The 21757-nt window shown below is 37.9% G+C and overlaps 1 non-coding gene across 1 annotated transcript; it reads right to left on the reverse strand.

Moving 5' to 3' along the window:
- Positions 1–16665: 16665 nt before the first annotated feature.
- On the reverse strand, positions 16666–16782 carry LOC115872677. Its single transcript, XR_004048000.1, has one exon. It is a non-coding gene; the product is annotated as a small nucleolar RNA SNORA26 (small nucleolar RNA).
- Positions 16783–21757: the final 4975 nt, after the last annotated feature.

Consider the following 21757-nt stretch of genomic DNA (forward strand, 5'->3'; position numbering starts at 1 on the left):
GGGAAAACAGAAGCGCTCCTATAAATAGACAACTGAAATCAACCAAGTCTTTATTCTTTGGTAATAAAAAAATCTCTAGCTCCTGTTTCACTAAATACAAGTTATAGATATATATGTATATTATTATTTTAGAAAATAGAAAACTGGAATGGAATTTTTCTTAATTCAAAATGTGAAATTCCACTACAAGGTTGGATTGTGGTGATGTCATTTTCTTAAAACTACTTGGTAAAAGATGGAAAAAAGATGCCATGGATTTTCTGAGTCACAAGAATCAGAGCCTGATTATTCCATTGCCGTGGTAATAATACCCAATAAAACAACACTGAAACGTTTATGAAATTATTATTTTTTATTCCACAAATGTGAAGCCCACACCCTCTTCAGAAATAGAGAAGTTTGACATATTGTCATTTTTCTAAGATTATGTGGACAGAGGTAATATTTCCTTTAGAGAAATGGCTGTTGACACTGCATGTATCTAGAGTTTACTGTATGTAAATCACTGCTTGTTTTCATAGAGTGCTATGTAATCTTGTATGCATTATCTGTTTGCAGGAGACAAGGGGCTGAGAAAGGGGATTGATAGAAAGAGTCAGAAGCAGAAGCTTCATCCCACCCAATAGGGAACTGCACATTTTAACATGATAGGCTGTTGATTATCTGGTGTTGGTATTGTCAGCAGCGGGATGAAAATATACCCAGAGAGACAATAATCTGGAAAGAGGAACTATACCCAGAAGACATATAATCTAATGCTACCTAGCAGTAGCCAGTCAGTAATGTGGTAGATCAGAATTAATTTTTGAATAATTTGTGCGTGTGTGAAGATCCTACATGAAATTATCTAAAGATAAAAATGTATATTCTTTATGAAAATATGATTATTCCTTCTCTCAGTCTTCTGAGGCCTATATATGCCACATATATACAGATATTTAATAAGAGAATCTGGCCTCATTAATTCTCAGTGAGAATTCACCAAAAAATTGGTTAGCAACACTTGAATAAAAGTGTAGACATATAAAAAGACCTCTCTGAAAAAGTCAGCAACCTTGTTAACTTTACGAGGTGACTTTGGGGTGAAAAGGTGGTATTTTTAAATCTTCAAATATTTAGCAATTAGTTCAACTACCTTCTTCTCAAGAATAGAGAATAGAGCATGTTCGCCGTCATATGAAAAAAAACTATATCGAGGATAAAATGTAAAATGTCCTCCTGCAGGGAATACTAATTGTGGAAATGCATCCTTGGTGATTTTGTTCAAACACTGTAATGCACTACACATTGTGAAGAACTTATTGAGCTTCCATATACACATGGCACGATGACATGCAATGTTTAGGAATTTCACACAAGATCTCATGATTTTCACTTAAAGAAAGCAAAAATTGGCAGAGAAATTTGAAGGTGCCCAATTCAGTAGCCCTGTGGGAACTAGAAGGTACATTTAATTAATATATTATCATATTTGAATTATTTCATTATTTAATAATTATTCACTGGACCTTGTTTCCTACAATCCCATAACATCTTTCATAAATTATTATGCTATCTTTATAGTACTTAAATAATAATAATAATAATAATAGAATCAATATACTCAATAAAGTAGCTAAATGCATAACTCATTGTTAAAACTGTATTATATTAGGACACATGTGTTGTTCAAATGTTGTTCTTGTTGTTATGTGCCATCCAGTCAGTTCTGACCCATAGTAACCCTATGCACAACAGAACAAAACACTACCTGCTCCTGCTTCATTCCTACAATTGTTCCTATGCCTCAGCCCATTGTTGCAGTCACTGTGTCGATCCATCTCCTTGGGAGGCTTCCTCTTTTTCACTGCTTCTCTACTGTACCAAGCATGATGTCTTTCTCAAGGGCTGGTCTCTCTTGATCACATATCCAAAGTATGTATGATAGAGTCTTGCCATCGTTGACGCTAAAGAGCACTCTGGCAGTAGTCCTCCATGACAGATCAGTTTGTTTTTTTAGCAGTACATGGGACTTTCAATATTCTTCTCCAGCTCACAATTGAAATGCATCAATTCTTCTTCCTTCTTCCCTATTTCATGTCCAAATTTCACATACATATGAGGCAATGGAAAATACCATGGCTTGAATCAGGCAGACTCATCTTAGTCCTCAAAGTAACAGCCTTGCTTTTCAATGGTCTAAAGAAGTCTTGTGCAGCAGATTTACCTAATGCAACACATCTTTTGATCTCTTGCCTGCTGCTTCCACGAGTATTGATTATGGATTCAAGAAAGACAAAATCTTTGACAACTTCAACCTTTTCTCCTATTGGTCCACTTGTGAGAATTTTGGTCTTCTTTATATTGAGTTGTAATCCACACTGAAGGCAGCAATCCTTGATCTTCAACAGCAAGTGCTACACATTATCTTAGTTTTCAGCAAGGAAGGTTCTATCATCTGCATATTACAGGCTGTAAATAAGCCCTTCTTCTGATCTTGATGCCACATTCTTCTTCATATAAACCATTTGCTCTTATTATTTGCTCAACATATAATAGTATGGTGAGAGGATACAACCCCGATGCACCCCTTTCCTGATTTTAAACCAGGTAGTATTCCCTTGCTCTGTTTTCAACTGCCTCTTAATGCATGTATAAGTTCCAAATGAGCACAATGAAGTGTTCTGGACTTCCCATTCTTCTCAAGGTTACCCATAGTTTGTTATGATAGACACACAGTCAAATATTTTGACATAGAAAACATCATTCCAGTATTCTTTCCTTTCAGTCATGATCCACCTGATTTCGCCAGTGATATCCCTTGTTCCATGTCCTCTAAAGAATCCAACCTGAACCTCTGGCAAATCTCTGTCAATATACTGTTGCAACCATTGTTAGATGTTCTTCACCAAAATTTTACATGCATGTGATATCAATCATATTGTTCTATAGTTTGAGCATTCTATTGGGTCACCTTTCTTTGAAGTGGGTACACATATGGATCTCTTCCAGTGAATCAGCCAAGTAGCTCACTGCTTCCAGTGTTTTCATTGACTTATTGAAACATTTCGATTGGTATTCCATCAATTCCTGGAGCCTTGTTTTTGGCTAATGCTTTCAATTCAGCTTGAAGTTCATCCTTTAGCACCATTGGTTCTTGTTCATATGCTACCTCCTGAAATGGTGGACTGTTGACTAGCTCTTTTTGGTATAGTGGCTCTGTATATTCTTTCCATCTTCTTCTGAGTCTTTCAGTCTCATTCAATATTTTGCCCATAGAATCTTTCAATATTGCAACTTGACACTTTCATTTTTTCTTGAATTCCTTCAGTTAAATATATGCTGAACATGCCCTTCCTTTTTCAGTTTCTAACTCTAGGTCTTTGTACATTCTGTTATAATATTTGGCAGTTTCTTCTCGAGCTACCCTTTGAAAATTTCTATTCAGCTCTTTGACTTCATAATTTCATTCATTTGCTTTAGCTAATCTACAACTAAGATCATGTTTTAGAGTTTCTTCTGACATCCACTTTGATTTTTCTATCTCTCCTGTCTTTTCAATGTCCATTTGCTTTCTTCATGTCCAATGTTCTCGATGTCCTCCCACAACTCATCAGGTCTTCTGAAGTTTGAGTTCTAGGTGTTAAATCTGTTCTTGAAGTTCGGGTGAGATAGATTCAAAGACATATTTTGGCTTTCGTGGACTTGTTTTCATTTTCTTCAGCTTTAACCTAAAGTTATACATGAACAAATTTTGGTCTGTGGCACAGCCATACCCTGTCCTGGTTTTAGTTGCTGATATTAAGCTTCTTGATCATTTTCTCCAAAAAATGGAGTCAATTTGATTTCTGTGCCTTCCATCTGGAGAAATCCATATGTATAATCACCTTTTAATTTATAAATTATCAAGGGTGCATGGGGGAGGGGGGCAGAGGAAGGGAGGGGGAGGGAAGAAAAAGGAAAATGAGCTGATTCCGGGAACTCAAGAGGCAAGCGAATTTTGGGAATGATGAGGGCAACAAATATATAGATGTGCTCTACACAATTGATCCATGTATTTTGATGAATTTTATAAGCCCCAATAAATTGATTTAAAAAAAAAATATTTGCTATGAACAAGTCTACGGTCTTACAAAATTTTATCATGAGACCTCCAAGTACATATTTCCAACACCTGTTCCTTCCTCTTTGTTTCCAACTTTTGCATTCCAATCACCAATAATTATCAATGCATCTTGATTGCATTTTTATTATCAATTTCTGACTGAAGTTGTTGGGACAATTCATCAATTTCTTCATCACTAGCTTTTGTGGTTGGTGCACAAATTTGAATAATAGTTCTATTGATTGGATTTCCTTGAAGGTGGATAGATAGAATCTTGTCATAAATGGCATTGTACTTCAAGCTTGCTTTTATAATGTCTTTTTATACAATGAGTGCAACGTTGTTCCTCTTGATTTTGATATTCCTGGCATAGTAAATCATATCATTTTCTGATTCAAAATGGCCAATACCAGTCCATTTCAATTCTATCATCTCGAACAAGGTTTGATTATTAATTATATACAGTTTAAAGTAATAATATATTTCCTGTTTTATAGTACTTTAGTTTCTTGTTAAGTTTGAGAAGAAATTTGATAGGCCTATTACCTCTGATATCCACTTCTTTCCCGGAGTTCTTCAGAGATGAATATCCACCAATAATGATGATGATGATGATGATGATGATAAACACAATAACCATGTTATAAAAAAGATGCTGACCTTAATTGCCAGCTCCAACTCATGACAACTTTACAAATAACAGAAGAAACTTTGTCTGGTTCTGAACATCCTCACAATTCTTCGTATGTTTAACCCATTGTTATATCTATTTTATTGATGATTTCCCTAATTTTTCTTTACCCTCTACTTTGAAAAGTATCATGACCTTTAATAGTGATGGTTCTTTCTGTTCTACCTCACTCCACATTTCTGAGATGGTAAGATTGAAGATTATATATATATATTCATTCTAAGTCAAAAAAGTATATCCGGAGTTCAGGTGACAAAGTGGTTATGCGCTGGGCTGCTAACTTCAGAGTCAGCAGTTTGAAACCAGCAGCCACTCTGCTCTCTGGAAGAAAGAGGAGGCTTTCTGGTCCCTCAAAGAGTTACAGTCTTGGAATCTCACATGGGGAGTTCCATCTGAGTCGACATCGACTTGATAGCAATGAGAGAGAGAATCAGCTGAGAATGTGAAAGAACAAAATTAGTCTACCTCAGAGTAGTCATTTACTCTTTAGGATAGTGAGATATAGGACAATTTGGCACACTGTACATGTAAAATGCAGAAGGAAGGCAGCATAGCAAACATCAAGGACAAATTATTCTTTTTGTACATTTCTGACCACCTAGTTGATACACTTTGAGCTCAAATCTCTTGAGACAGCAGATGGCATGAAATTCATAGCTAAATTTTAAAGCCAATTATGGGAGTTTTAAGACAAAGTTTTTGACATATTTTTTGTTCAAAGGTGAGATCTGTCTGTCATTTCTTAGAATCTGGATTAACTTCAGAGCTTCAACCAATATAGTGTGGCAGAAGTAATGGTGTGAGGCTCTTGAGTTTGGATCCTAAAAGGTCTTGCATCTGCCTTCTGTTTTGCTGGAATACTTACTCTTGGAACTCAGAACCATCTTGTTAGATTTCTGAATACCCACAGGTTGCTATGCTAGAGAATTTGTATCTAGTAGTTCCTGTTGACTAATGAGCTAACCACAGCCTTTTAATCATCTCTATCTAGACAACTGACAGATATGTGAATTCATCTTGGTTTGATTAGATGACTTGTCAGTTGAATAGCCCTTAGCGACTTCTTTAAACACAATTGGTACATAAGAGCAACACTGCTTGAATTTCTGAGGCACGCATTTGAAATCCTAAAATTCTCTTTACAGTACACCAATTTTGGCGTAGCAATAGATAATCTAAACACCATTACTTTATAAAATAATCTATCACAATGAACTACAATGATGCATAACCTCGCAGCACCCCAGAGGGACAAACAATAATAACATGGAGGAAGGGAGACAGAGGGTGGGGTAAGTAATGAAAATAATAATAATTTATAATTTATCAGGGGTCAATAAGAATGGGAGGGCCGGGAAGGGAGGGAAAAAAAGAGGAGCTGACACCAAGGGTTCAAACAGAAAGAAAATATTTTGAAAATGATGAAGACAACATATGTACAAATGTGCTTGATACAATTGATGTCTGGATTGTTATAAGAGCTATAAGAGCCCCCAATAAAATGATTTATTTATAATAAAAATAATCTCTCTCATCCTTCATTGATGCATTTCACATTCATTAATACATTTATCATGTATTTATTGAGTGTTTGGTCTGTGCTATTCACTATTCTGAGCCATAAAGATATAATAGTAAAGACATACCTATAGAGGTGCTACTCTGCACAGAAAAGGAAACCAGAGTGTAATTGACAAACATGAAAACAGTTCAATTCACAAAGATTTTATGCTGTTTTATTTAATCCCAAGATATGGTTTTGGCCTGGTGCACAAACTAGAAACACAATTTAAGGAAGAATGATAATATGGGAAAAATCATATTCAGTATAAGAATCACTGAGCATGGGGCTATGTTTTTGAGGAAAAAATGGTTTGGGTTCCAATAAAATGGAAATTCTGGAGGTGTCTTTGGAATTTTTTGCCTTGTTTGATTCATATAAAATAAAATAGCAAAGGAAAAGGCAATCCCTACGTCTAAAAGCCATCCTATATGTCTAAAACATTGTGAAAATAATGAATGAACTTAATAAGCAAAAGGTTTACTAAACACTGTTGAGAGCAATAAGCATAGTTTAATTTTTCAGTTTTTTCTATAGATTCCATTCCTGATATGTGTCATCAGATTAATTAATTATTGTTTTAAGATATCTCCAACAGCTATAAAGCCTGTTGAGTGATTTATCACATGCAAAATAAGTCAGAAAAAGTGAGGAAATTACAAATCAAGTATTCTATTGTGTGAAGTTTGAAAAAATGATTTTTTTCTAAGTTCAGGGACCATTTCTATGGCAATGCTTCAAATGTACCAGGGAATTATAAAGGCATGCAACAAAACGTTTTTACAATGTAATGAATATTCCATTTTCACCTAATCTTGTAGCATGTACATAGCAAAGTAGATTGTTGCCTAGAGGCAAATGACTTTTTTCCCTACTCTTCAGTTACTCTCCCCCCCTCTGTTTTCCCCCCGGCTAAATCTACTCACTCATGGGCAGTTCTTAAAACCCATGTAGACAATGATTTAGTATTAAAATGCCTCTCTATTCCACATTGAAAAATGCATACAACAAGTGCAATCTTGGATAAGTACACGCTGATTCTAGATGTCCTACAAAATGTTACTGCTGACCAGACACAAAAAGGACATACCAAAAGAGAAGCTGAAAACCTTGCCAACTACAAACACTTGACTAGAACATGTGTTTATATTGGTTATATGGAGTAAAAGGACTCTTGATGCCATAATGATGTAAGCATCTGGGCTGCTCACAAAAAGATTGGAGGTTCAAACCCACCAGCTGCTCCTCTGGATAAAGATGAAGTAGTCTCTTTCCCTTCAGATTTACAATCTCAGAAAACCTATGAAGCACTTTCTCTGTGTTCTATGAGTTGTGGTAGGTGAAAAGTGAGAGGTGGCAGTGAGTTTGATTTGATTTTTGATGTTGAGCAACATTTTGCAGCATTTTCATCAGACTAGTCAAATTCTCTATGATTCAGAAGTAAATTTAAAGTCCTGCACAAGTTTCTATCAGTCATTCATGGGATATTTTCGTAACTTAGGAAAACATTTTGAACATTTAAAAAACACAGAAAAAAACAAATATGGCCAAATACTGTTTATCAAGCACTTAGTTCCTTTTACAGAAACAGTAAAAAGAAACCACTGAATGACTGAAGTGTTCCAGAAGGACTGAGTGCTGGAGACTAATTTTACATAACCACATACTGCACTATCATTGACAACCTTGAATCAAGAAGGGTAAAAGTGTATGGAATTCTTTCATGTTGATTTTCCTTCTTGAATAATGTAAACAAATTTGATGAAGAATATATAAAGTTATCCCAGAAATTTCTGCTGTTGTTAGGTGCCATAGACTGAAGCGCTGCATGGTCCTATGTCATCTTCACAATTGGTCCTATGCCTGAGTCCATTGATGTAGCCACTGTGTCCATCCACACAGCACTCTCAGACAATATTCATGATTAAGGGGTTTTATTAGGGGCCTTAACAGGTTACCACAAGTTGGGATCAGTCAACAGAAAGGATACAGTCATTGGTCCTATAGCAACACTTCTGTTCCTCCAGCAACCAAGTCTCTCTCTGGTCCTCAGCCCCTGAGCCATGTGGTACCTTGACCTCCATCTCCATGCACCAGAAAGCCCACCTATAACTCTGCCTCACAGACTTATAATCATGACACTGCTCCTCTATTATATCTCATACTTTCCCTTCCTTAGTCTTTGATCTCAGCCTTATTCTTTCTCATAGTCTCTATGTCACAGACTCGAGTGCCTCTGATCTTGGCTTCCACCAATTTAGATGGAGATCTCAATCAAGCTCTTCTTTTGATTGTCCAGAGAAATCTCTGTGCCTGCAGTAGCTCTTGTACACAGAAAAATGGCTGTGATGGAGGTGTGATTTTGTCTTCTACTGAGCATACCACCAAGAAAACAAAGGGTGTGACTTGGTCCACACCCTCTAAGTTCAAGACGTGTTGTTGTTGGGTGCCATTGAGTCGGTCCTGACTGCCCAGTCCTACACCGTCTTCACAGTTATTCCTGCTCTTGAGGCCATTGTGATAGCCATTGTGTCAATTCACCTTGTTGATCACCTGCCTCTTTTTTGCTGCCCCTCTATGTTAGCAAGCATGATGTCCTCTTCCAGGAACAGGTCTCTCCTGACAACATGTTCAAAATACATGAGATGAAGTGTCATCATCTTTGTCCCTAAGGTGCATTTGGGTTGTACATCTTCTAAGACCAATCTGTCCTTTGGAAGTCCATTATACTTCAATACTTTTCACTAGCACCATAATCTAAATGCATCTTTTAAACTCAGTACTTAATCCCACCTTAATCCTGTCTATTAGTATAGTTGAGAACTCCCTTCAAAATGGCATTATAGCCACAGACATAGAGTCCAGAATTATATTACATCACATAAAGAATTATGGCTAGAAGGGACCATGCAAATAGGGTGTAGGAGGGGATTGTTCAGTTTTGTCATTCTTTGGGGAACATAAGTGAGGTATCTCAGAAGTAGGAAGAGACTCTCATGGCCATCAAGACTAAAGAGCCACCAGTAGAGTGCATGGAAGATATCTGCACGAAGTGGCAAAGGCAGCAGAGGCCACAGAGAGTGCAGCACAGAGCTCAGGAGACAAATCCGAGAAGCAGCACTAAGATCATGAGGCAGTGTAGCCATCCTCTTGACTCATGGAACAAGGCAGAGGCCCAAAGACCATCCACCGAGAAGTCAAGAAGCAGAGAGATGCGTAGCTGCCCGCATGGCTGAGAAGTGGCATTATGGACAAAAGCGCTATAAAACTGTATTGTTACCATGTTCTAACCTGTTAGCTTTCCTAAAGTTGTTGTTGTTGTTATTGTTGTTGTCGTCAAGTCAGTTCTAATATAAAGTGACCTTCTGCACAATACAACAAAGCACTGCCTGATGGTGGGCCATCCTCACAATTGTTCCTATACTTGAACCCATTGTTGTAGCCACTGTATCAATCTGTCTCATTGAGAACCTTCCTCTTTTTCGCACCCCCTCTACCTTACTAAGCATGATGCCCTTCTCCAGGAACTAGTCTCTCCTGACAATATGTGCAAAGTATGTAAGATGAAGTTTTACATCCTTGCCTCTAAGGAGTATTCTGGCCATACTTCTTCCCTAATAACCCCCCCGCCCAATCATAACTTTTGTTTGTGCATACTTTATGGTCATTACAATGAATTATCAGACCTAGCAGAGAAGTAGAGTGTTATGGCAGGGATAGCTGGTGTCAGAATCAAATAAAGAAGGATGAAGAATGGAGGCTTGTCTCATCTCTGCTTTGCGGCAATCAGTCTTTGACTGATGTAGTTTGGCTTCTACTTCCTCCTGTGTAGATAGAGGAGTTCTGATGTGGCCCTTCTGCCATTTCCATAGAAACCATCATTAGTTCCATCAAATTGGCCAAACGGTGACTTGGGCAGCCCTTCGGGTTCCCCTATGTAACAAAAATGAGAGTGTCTGTTGTTTCTAGCTATGCAGAAAGATGCAATTGGAAAATGAGGTAATTTCTGAAAAATTTTATTGAAAAGTATAGCCCACAAGACAACTGTGAGATATTAAATTACCACTAGAGATATTTGATTCGATGCAGAATGGTAATTCTCCCTCTGGAAGAGAACTACTGGGCATCAATTGTAATCATATCCATAGATTGCAGGTGAATCCAGGCTAGATTGTATTCATGAGAAAAAGAACTAAACTGAATGACTTAGGCTAAGCAGAAAGTGAGAATTCAATTTAATTGACTTTGAACACAGGTGCACATTTGTGACACTTCACTGGACACTAATCAGATCTTCATTAGGACCCCAGAATTTGTGTTAGAGTCTGTGTTTGGTAGAGGATTTGCTGAGAGTCACAGATTCCAGAGCATCGACAAATAGTAGAAAACAACTCACAACTGTTTAACAACAACTGCTTGGGAAACTTGAACAGCATAAAGTCAAAGGCTTAGTTTTCATTTTCAAGCATTAGATGGTTATTGAAAAGAGGCCTGTGACAGTTCCTGTTATCTTGTCATTTTTATTTTAGCCAATCATGTAGACTGATGCACTTATATTTACAGCACTGCACTGTATTGAACAGATTTAACAAAATCAAAACCAAATGCAAAATTAAATCCAGCTTTTGCCATGAAGCCATGAAGGATTTTGTAGTTAAGTTGAGGAGAAATGAACCAACACAAATAAAGCAGTTAAACAGCAATGGTTCCTTTGTATCTTTCAGTGAGGCATACGTTGACTTCAAGAAAACAATAGCTAAGATTATTTGGAAACAAAATCCCAGTGGTATTTTGGGCATTGTGTATCTGAGGACTTTTAACGCAGGATAAACTCCTGCCTTAGGTAAGTCAAAAATGTAGGGGTTCTCCACTAGCTTTATTAAAAAGATGATCTTTCTCCTTTCATTTTATTAAAAGTTGTAGAAAAGAAGTTAAATGTAAGATCTTGAATAATTCATGAATAGTACAAAGGGTTCATGTGCTTATCTGCTAATTGAAATGTTGGGGGTTCAAGTCTAACATAGGTGCCTCAGATAAAAGACCTGGTGATTGACTTCCAGAATATCAGTGATGGAAAACTCTATGCTGTAAGTCTAGTCGAACATGTGGGGTTGCCATGAATTGGAATCGACTTCACAGCAACTGTTTTTTTATGTTTGTTTTTCCATTTGCTCATAACTCCCACGGCTCAGCTTTCAGCCAAACAATAGACAAGCCTCTGAGGTGAACAATAACAGCAGGACTGTAACATTCCTTAGAACAATCAATCCTCTGAGAACAGAAGGGCAACTGCTGTCCAGAAGCAAAGTTCAGAAGTCAAGAAAGCATAGGAGAGATGGAGGAATCTATATATGAGGGAGTACCCCCCCCAAAGAAACAATGTTTTTTCCTCAAAGCTATGTATTTTTTTTTTTTTTTACAAAACAACCTTAGCACCATCAAAGTACTCTCCATCATACTTCATGCATTTGTCAAATCTGTGATTCCATTCTTGGAAACATTTTTCAGACACACCCGTTGGGATGGATGACAGCAACTCCCTTTTCTTTTCGTCACCTCTTCTACATCATCAAATCACTGTCTTTTCATGCCCCTCCTCATTCATGGAAACAAAAAGAAGTGAGTGAGGTCAGGTGAGTCAGGTGCATGGGGCAAGAGAGGCATGCTGTGTTTTTGCAAAAATACTCGCACACTGAGATGGCTTCGTGAGCAGGTGCATTGTCATGGTGGCAAAACAATTCACGTTTGCCACAAATAGGGCCTGTTTTTTGTCTCACACTGTTATGCAATCTTTTCAGAACCTCTAAATAGAAAGCTAGATTAACACGTATTAGTCTAGGTAGACTAGAGAAACAAATCCATGGACACACATATGTGTATAAGAAAGAAATTTATATACAAGAGCAATTGAACATTGAGGAAACATCCCAGCCCAGTCTAGATCAAGTCCATTAGTTCAACATTAGCCCATATCTGACAGCAATCCATAAAGTCCTCTTCAGACTCATGAAGCACATGCAATGATGCTGAATGCAGGACGATCACAGGCCAGTGGGTAGAAAGTCTTTAGATCCAGTGGCATTGTAAGCATCTCAGCTCTGGGAGGGGTCTCTATGTGACTCTTCCAGCTTCAGGGGCCTGTCAGCTGCAATGTCTCCCAGGGAGTAGTAGAGAGAGATAAGTGTCTTCCATCTCCAAGAAGGAAGTACCAGATTTCTCAGAACTCTCAGGAGAAGGCCATGCCCACAGAAGTCTCATTGGCTATCTCCAGATTGACAGCCTAGACTCCACCCCTACATTCTTAATCTTTAAATTGACATCAGATTAGGTGACTACCACAAACAGTCTGACCTGGTGGAAATGAACTCCAAATGCACTACCAGTCGACATTTTCATCTATTTGGGAAGTTGACAGATGTGCAGGAAAAAGGTTTGTCATCAATTGACATTTCACCTTTTTTGAAATGAGAAAACCACTCATACACTTGAGTTTTTCCCATAGCATTTTTCTTGTAAACTGTGTTCATTATCACAAGAGTTTCTGTGGCATTTTTTCCCGAGCAGGAAACAAAATTTCACAGCTGCACACTGTTCTCTTAAATCTGCCATCACAAACCACAAGGGTCAAGTGAAACTGCTTTGACAAAACAATTTACTGTGACCAGAGAGACTTCCCAGGTGATGCCAGTGGGTGCACTAACTCAGAGCAAGTTTCTCAATGCTTAACTTGTGGGGAAAATGTGTACTATGAAAGATCCATCCAGTGTAGTTTTTTTTCCAGTTTGGGGGAGTACCCTCTCATAGGAAGCACAGGGTAGAAGTGTGACAAGTGTTTGTTACATTGAGGAGATTGCAATCAAAGACATGAAACAAAATGTGTATTAATTCTTGAATAACAAACTTATTTGCTTTGTAAACTTTCACCCAAGGCACAATAAAAAGGTGGTTTTTTTTTAAGTAATTCACCTATCGTGAGTGAGTGTGATTAAAATTTGAAAATAAGCAGATGTATATTTTATCTTCAATGGCTATGCAAATTCAAATCCATACTATTTCCTGTCCAAATGATTTTCCTTATCCACTTCTCTTAAATTCATAGCAGGGTTATTTCTGTAGGCACACTAATATAGAAAACTACATAATTTTTCTATTTCTTTCCCTCTGTTTCTACATGCAAATTATTGAGAGCTCTTGATTCTTCTACTATATACCACCTTTTCCAACACTGCTCTTTATTTCCACTAAACTAATTACAATGCCAATTACACACTATTTAATTACTTAAAATTTCTATTTCAAATCGTGTCCCCACAATATATTTTGAATGCTATAGCCAATTTTGAGGAACACTGGTGGTATAGTGGAATACGTGTTGGGCTGATAACTGGAAGGTCAGCAGTTCAAAATCACCAGCCACTCCTTGGGAGAAAGATGAGGCTCTCTATTCCTGTAAAGTTACATTCTTGGATGCATAGAGACAATAACTAATACAATAGTTTATGGGATATGTGGTGGGGGTGAGGTTGGAGAGGGTAAATGTGGTAGTCACCTAATCTGGTGTCAATTTAAGGATTAAGAGTCTAGGGGTGGAGTCTAGGCTGTCAAACTGGAGATAGCCAATGAGACTTCTGTGTGGGCATGGCCTTCTCCTGAGAATTCTGGGAAATCTGGTACTTCCTTGTTGGAGGCAGGAGAGACACTTTTTCTCTTGGTTCATTCCCTTGGAGACTCTCTACTGACAAGGCTGACTTCCTGCGAGGCATCCCTGAGGAGATGCCACATGGACCTACCCTGATGAAGCCCTGGGAACTGGAATGGCTACATGGAGACCCCTGCCAGTGCTGAGATGCTTCTACCAACAAAGACTTTCTACCCACTAGCCTGCGATCTTCTACATGTGGCATCATTGCATGTGTTTCATGAGTCTGAAGAGGACTTTATAGATTGCTGTTGGACATATGGGCTAATATCGGATTTATGACCTTGGACTGGACTGAGTTGGGATGTTTTCTCAGTGTTCAATTTCTCTTGTATAAAAACCTTTCCCTTATAGACATATGTGTGTCTATGATTTTTTTTTTCTCCAGTCCACCCGGACTAACACAGTCAGGGACTTTGGGAGCAAACAATGAATGTAGAAGTTGGGAGAGAGCAGAACTGATTGTGATGGTGTATAACAACTCTTTTTAAAGCGATGTAACCATGGAAACAAGAGGTATATGAATATTGTATCAAGAAAACTACTAAAAAGGAAATAAATAAATAAATAAGAATTGACCAATAGTGTCCATGGGTGGAGAAGAGAGTTGTTCCTTAGGAAGGATTTAGTTTATGTTAATGGTGGTGGAATAATTTGGAAAAAGATATCAATAATGTCTGTGCAGCATGAATAGTATAATCAATGGCACTGAATTATTATTTAGAAGTTGTGGAATTTCAGCATGTTTTGTTGTGTCTATTTTTGCCACAATTAGAAAATATAATAATTACATAAATAATAATGAGTACAAGGATGAAGAAAATGTTCTAGAAATGACTGTGGTGACAGTTGAACAAGTCTTCTTGATATGATTGAATTATTGAACTATATGATATGTGGATGAAGTGCAAATAAAACTGTTTAAAATTTTTTTTAAGAGTTACAGTCTTGAAAACCTATAGGGGTAGTTCTATCCTGTCTGATAGGGTCACTATGAGTTGGAATCAACCTCATGGTAGTGAGTTTGAATTTGATAGCCAATTTTATCTTCCCAATATGGCCTTTTCTTTATAGCTTTCTGCTGAAAAATCTCTAATGAACCCACTTTGTCCACAGCACTAGCTTTCCAAGTGTGATACCAGGGCCAGTAATCCTAGAATCACCTAAGTGCTACTTAGATTCGAAATGTAACTTCTCAAGTTTTCTATAAGACCATCTGAATCAGAAACTCTTGGAATGGAAAATCACTGCCCTACAAGATAAAATCTAAACTCTTTAGCTTGAATTCTAGATTCTACTTAATCTTCCTTTATCAAAATTTTAATATTATTTTCAATGCAGTCCTCTTCATAATATCTGCTATGGCTAATGTTATAAATCAAATTGGCTAGGCTATGATTGTCAGTGATTTGGAAAGCACAGTGCAATGACTTTTCATTGTGGTATCTGATATGAGCAATCAATCAACTGAAAGGAATTTTCTTGGGAATGAAGCGTGACTCCAAAATATATAAATAATTTCAAAAAACATTCTCTGTAATTCTCCTTCTTTCAAACTTGCATGCTTTCCACCATATGAACTCTTGGGATAGGAGCTACAAGAAACGTTCATCCTGCCACCTGACCAGCAGAATTGAGGTTTATCTGCCCTTTAACCACATGAGCCAACAGAAGCCTTCAGCCTATTGTCTCATCCAAGGATTTAGAGCTTGCCAGCCTCCACAATCACGAGTCATTTTCTTCAAGTAGATCTATAAGAAAGGGCTTAAAAATGTTCATGGAATAAGTCCATTATCTTTTATTTTCACACAGTTTTTGAAGCCTTCTACTTCATTGCTATGTTCCTTAGAGAATTAAAGACACTATTGAATTTGCTTTATTTTCTATATTTATATCAGTCTTTCCTTATTCGCTCCTTTTTTATCTCCCCTCCTTTTCATAGGTGTGTGTGTGTGTGTGTGTGTGTGTGTGTGTGTGTGTGTGAAATCCAAATGCATTTCCATCAGTTAATTCTGACCCATCACTCATTGCCATGGAGTTAATTCCGACTCACAGTGACCCTGTACAGTAGAACCCCGGACCTAGATGCTAATCCGTTCTAGAAGGAGCATTGAGATAAGATGCAGTTGAGTTCTGAATCAATTTTTCCCATAAGAAATAACTGAAAACAGATTAATCCATTCTTGACCACCAAGTTTTTACCCTAACCTTGCCATTTTATACAAAACATTGCCAGAAACTTCAAAGTAGAAAAGGTCAGTGTTAAATAATATAATTTAAATAAGAAACCCAACAGTAAAAAAGTTTTTAACAACTATGGTATGGCCCATACCTTGAGATCGAATAGGATGTGGATCTGTGGACATGAATGTGGAGAGGAGGGATGGAGAGAGAAGGTCATTGTTTGGAAGGGTAATCCCTTTCCAATAAATCAACTGGTAGTTGCTTTTCAGGAGTTTTTTTCCCCTTCTTTGCCTTTTTCCACTAGGACCTGGCTGGCTTTCTCTAAAAAAAAAAAATCTTCAACATTTTGCATTGAAATCTGATTATGTCGAGTACTGATGCTGTCGAGTACCGGGGTTCCACTATATTTAGAGTTTCTGAGACTATAATTCTTTTTTTTTTTTTTCAGCTGTGACTCCAGACAGGATCCAAAGACGAGTTCTACCAACCTCATCTCTGGGTTTTATGGAGACTCGCTTTAACTGTTAGCCTCTTAAAGTACTTCAGCAACCTTAAAAGGGCACAAGAAAGGAAGATTGTAATTATTTTAGGAAGTATATATACTCATCCTTCAACAAATGGCTGGTGAGTTTGAACAGCCAACCTTAACATTAGCAGTTCAACATCTACCACACTCTGCCACCAGGGCTTCTTTTATCTAACTCTCTCTCTCTTTCTCTCCTCTCTTCTCTCTCTCTCTCTCTCTCTCTATCTATCTATCTATATATATATATATAATATGCTGATAATTTATACATGCATATGTGTATTCAACATATCATATATCATACACACACATATTTAATTAAGCCATATTTACATATAGAAGGAGTCCTGGTGGTTTAGTGGTTATGCATTGAGCTGCTAACAGGAAGGTCAGCAGTTGAAAACCACAAGCTGCTCCACAGGAGAAAGGTGGCCCTCTACTTCTGTAAGTAGTTATAGTCTCAGAAACCGAGGAAAGTTCTATCCTGCCTTATAGGGTTGCTATGAGTCTAAATAGACTCAATGGTAGTGCGCTTGGTGTGGTTTTTCTTAATTCATTCTGTTTGGCTATTTCCCTATTTCACGCTATGTAATGCACATATTTTCTTTCCATTTGTGTCCTTTTCTTGTTTTCGTTTTTGTCACAATTAAAAAGTTGACTAAATTGTGAATTGCTTTCCTGTCCTGACTTTTAGGAGCCTGCATTCACTTGCAGAATTGACACAGTGGCAGTGAGTTTGATTTTGATTAGGTTGTTGAGTTCTTCTATCAAGTCCATTTTTCACTCATATGTGACTAAGTCGAACTGCCCCGTAGGGTTTCCTAGACTACCACCCCACTGCCCTCAAATCAGTTCTGACCCATAGAGAACATATTGGGGAGCTGATACATTCCACAGGGTTGCTGAAGCTCAAAATCTCTACAGAAGCAGGTGGCCTGATCCTTCTCATGCAGGGCAGCTGGTAGGTTTGAAGTGCTGACCTTATGATCAATAGCCCAACATTAACGTCACTACTTTACCTGGGATCCTCTGTGTGGTTTAGTGGGAAACAAAAACATCCACACAATCACATGACTTACAGTTCACCTGAATAAAAATGAAAAAAAAGCCAATGTAACATTTGGTATCTGATAGGCCTAGAGAAAAAAGGAAAATCATGAAGTGACTTTCTAAGGACTGACTTTGTTTTTGTCTTCATATGCAACCACTACGCCGCCAGGGCTTCTCTCTTTTATGTGTAAACGTCCTTATTTGCAGAAAATAACTCTCTTGTTTTAATTTAAATTTTTAATTAAAAAATCACTCAAGTGTTTTCATTTTACATTCATCAATTATGTTTAAATGTGTTTTAGTGTTATAGAATATGCTGGAAAACTTTGATTTTAAGGAAAGCAGTTTGTATCAAAAGACAAAAAATAGTTGACATGCAGTCAGTCGACTCTGATGGCAACCCAGGTGTCTCAGAGTAGAACTGTACTCCACAGTGTTTTTTTGTTGTTGTTCTTTAGTTTTCAACGAACCTTATTGATTTTACTAAGAATTTATTTTTGACAATTTACAAAGATATTGTTTAATATATTTTTTCTTTCAAAAACATTTTAATATCATTTTATTAGGGGTTCTTACAGCTCTTATAACATTCCATACATCAATTATATCAAGCATATTTGTAAATATGTTGCCATCATCATTTTCTAAACATTTACTTTCTATTTGAAGCCTTGGTATCAGCTCTTCCCCCTCCCCTGGTGGCCCCTCAATAAATTATAAATTATTATTTTCATATCTTACACAGACTGCTGTCTCCCTTCCCCCATAGTTTCTGTTGTTTGTCCATCTGGTGGGTGGGGGACAGTTTGATTCCCCCTTCCTCCTGTCCTCCACACACGTTCCATCTACCCTTCTGGTATCGCTACTCCCATTTCTATTTCTGAGGGGTTTATCTAACCTGAATTCCATGTGCTCTGAGTTCTTATCTGTACCAGTCTACAGGCTCCAGTCTAGCCAGAACTGAAGGTTAGGACCGGAGTCATGGTAGTGGGGGGCTGAGGAAGCCTCAAAGCACCAGAGGAATATTGTGTGTTTCATCAGTGCTATACTGCACCCTGGTTGACTCATCCCTTCCTTGCGATCCTTTTATGAGGGGATGTCCTATCGCGTACAGATGGGTTTTGGCTGGGTCTCTGCTCCAACCCTCCTCATTCTCAAAACGGTTGAGCGTCTTCCATGTGGCCTTGTTGCTTCTCTGTTAGATGACCGCTCATTTAACTTCAAGCCTTTAAGTCCCCAGATATTACTATCTTTGGATAGCCAGGCATCATCAGCTTTCCTCACCACATTTGTTTATGCACCCAATTTGTCTTCAGTGATGGGGATGGGAGGGTGAGCATCACAGAATGTCAGGTTGTTAGATCAAAGTGTTTAGGGAGGGCTTCAGCAGAGGCCCGAAGTCCAGCCTCTTCCTCAATATATGGCCATATAAATCAATGTATATAGGCCAATACTTTGATTTTTATGAAATAATATATTTACTATGTGCACACCTATGTTTATACCTCTATCAATAGCTTTGCTTCCTAGATCTTTCCTCTGTTTCCTTTGACCTTCCTCATGCCCCACCATCATGCTCACCCTTCTTCTGCCTCTTAGTAATTCCTGTCAGTTAGATTGCTGTTACCCCAACACCACCAGAATCTCAACATCTTCCTTACTGTTGCTTTTAATTCCCTAGTTGTCCCTTGGTCGATGGCATTGTTTGTTCACCACTCCCTTCCTTTGTGTGTTAGTCTGGTTAGACTAGAAAAACTAATTCATAAACACATATGCACATAAAAGGCTTATATACAAGAGCAATTGAATATTGAGAAAACATCCAAGCCCAGTCCAGATGAAGTCCATAAGTCCGATATTAGCCCATATGTCCAATTCCAATCTATAAAGTCCTCTTCTGACTCGTGAAACACATGCAATGACACCAAATGCAGGAAGATCACAGGCCAGTGGGTGGGAAGTCTTGTGGGTCCAGTGGTAGCATAAGCATCTCAGCACTCGCAGGGTCTCCACATGGCTTCTCCAGCTCCAGAATTCTGGCTCCATCAACTTCTCTCCATGTGTCTTCTCCACAGGGATGTTTCTCAGGGAGTGAACATGTGTCCCAGCTCCAGCAAGCTATCTGTAACCTTAGTGCCTCCAAATGAGGTCATCAGCTACTTCTTGATTGACAGTCTAGACTATACCCATTCACTCTGAATCCTCAAATTGACACCAGATTATGTAACTACTACACACACACCCCTCCTACTCCTCCCAAGTCCCCTGGAACCATTGCCTCCCATGCTTATGTTATATAAGTAGGCAAAACAATAATGGAGACAAAACAAAAAGTGAACAAAAGATCAAAGAAAAAGAGAAAAACAAACAAAACCAAGCATTGGTGATGTCAGATCAATCTTAGCTGAAAGCAGAGACTACCTGAAAAATGTTTGCTTGTGTTTTGTTGACTGTGCCAAGTCATTAGACTATGCAGCTCATAATGAACTATGAATAGCCCTGAGAAGAATGGCAATTCCAGAACACTTCATTGTGCTCATTCAAAACTTGTATATGGTGCACGAGGCAGTTGTGTGAACAGAATAAGGAAATACTGCATGTTTTAAAATCAGGAAAGGTATGTGTCGGGGTTGTATCCTCTCACCACACTTATTCAATCTGTATGCTGAGCAAATCATCAAAGAAGCTGGATTACAGGAAGAAGAATGCAGCATCAGGATTGGAGCAAGGCTTTTTAATAACCTTCAACATGCAGATGACACAACCTTGTTTGCTGAAAGTGACAAGGACTTGAAGCACTTGCTGCTGAAGATTAGGAATTTTAGCTTTCAGTATGGATTATGACTCAATGTTCCAAAGACCAAAATCCTCATAACTAAACCAATAGGTAACATGATAAACGGATTGAAGTTGTCAAAGATTTCATCTTCTGCTATCATTGAAAATGGAAGCAACACTCAAGAGATCAAACAATGCAATGTATTGGGTAAATCTATATGCAGGTGAAAGTTGGACATTGAATAAGGAAGACTAAAGAAGAATTCATGCATTTGAATTGTGGTGCCGGGGAATATTGAAAGTATCATGAACTGCCAAAAGGACATACAAATCTGTCTTGGACAAAGTAAGCCCAGAGTATTCATTAAAGTTAAGGATAGTGACACCTCATTTTAAATACTCTGGACATGTCAAGAGAGACCAGTCCCTCAATAAGGACGCCATGCTTGGTATAGTTAAGGGACAGTGAAAAAGAAGAAGGCTCTCAATGCGATGGGTTGATATAGTGACTACAACAATGGGCTCCAGCACAGAAATGTTTGTGAAGGTGGTGCAGAACTGAAAAGTGTTTCGTTTTATTGTGCATAAGGCCGCTATGGGTCAAAGCCCACTCAATGACACCTAACAACAATAGAAGAAATAGTTTCTATGGTAATGGTCAAGAAGACATTTTATTTTATTTTTTATATTTTTTATCTTTTTTACAACGTTTTTCTATGGAGTTTTAAAAAATCATTTTATTATGGACTCATACAACTCTTATCACAATCCATACATATGTCAATTGTGTAAAACACATTTGTACATTCATTGCCCTCATCATTTTCAAAACATTTGCTCTCCACTTAAGCCCCTGGCATCAGCTCCTCATTTTTCCCCTCCCTCCTCGCTTCCCCCTCCCTCATGAACCCTTGATAATTTATAAATTATTATTTTTGTTGTAACTTCCAATGTCTGACATCTCCCTTCACCCACTTTTCTGTTGTCTGTCCCCCAGGGAGAAGGTTATATGTAGATCCTTGTAATCGGTTCCCCCATTTTTGCCTGAGTAAAATATCCAACCCAAACAATCTACTGCCATTGAGTCGATGCCAGTGTCTAGGTTTTCTTTCTTTTTTTTTTTAAACATTTTATTAGGGGCTCATACAACTCTTATCACAATCCATACACACATCAATTGTGTA

This window comes from Echinops telfairi, unplaced genomic scaffold, assembly GCF_000313985.2.
Source record: "Echinops telfairi isolate 266 unplaced genomic scaffold, ASM31398v2 ScPeMD7_7436;HRSCAF=8474, whole genome shotgun sequence".
NCBI lineage: Eukaryota > Metazoa > Chordata > Mammalia > Afrosoricida > Tenrecidae > Echinops > Echinops telfairi.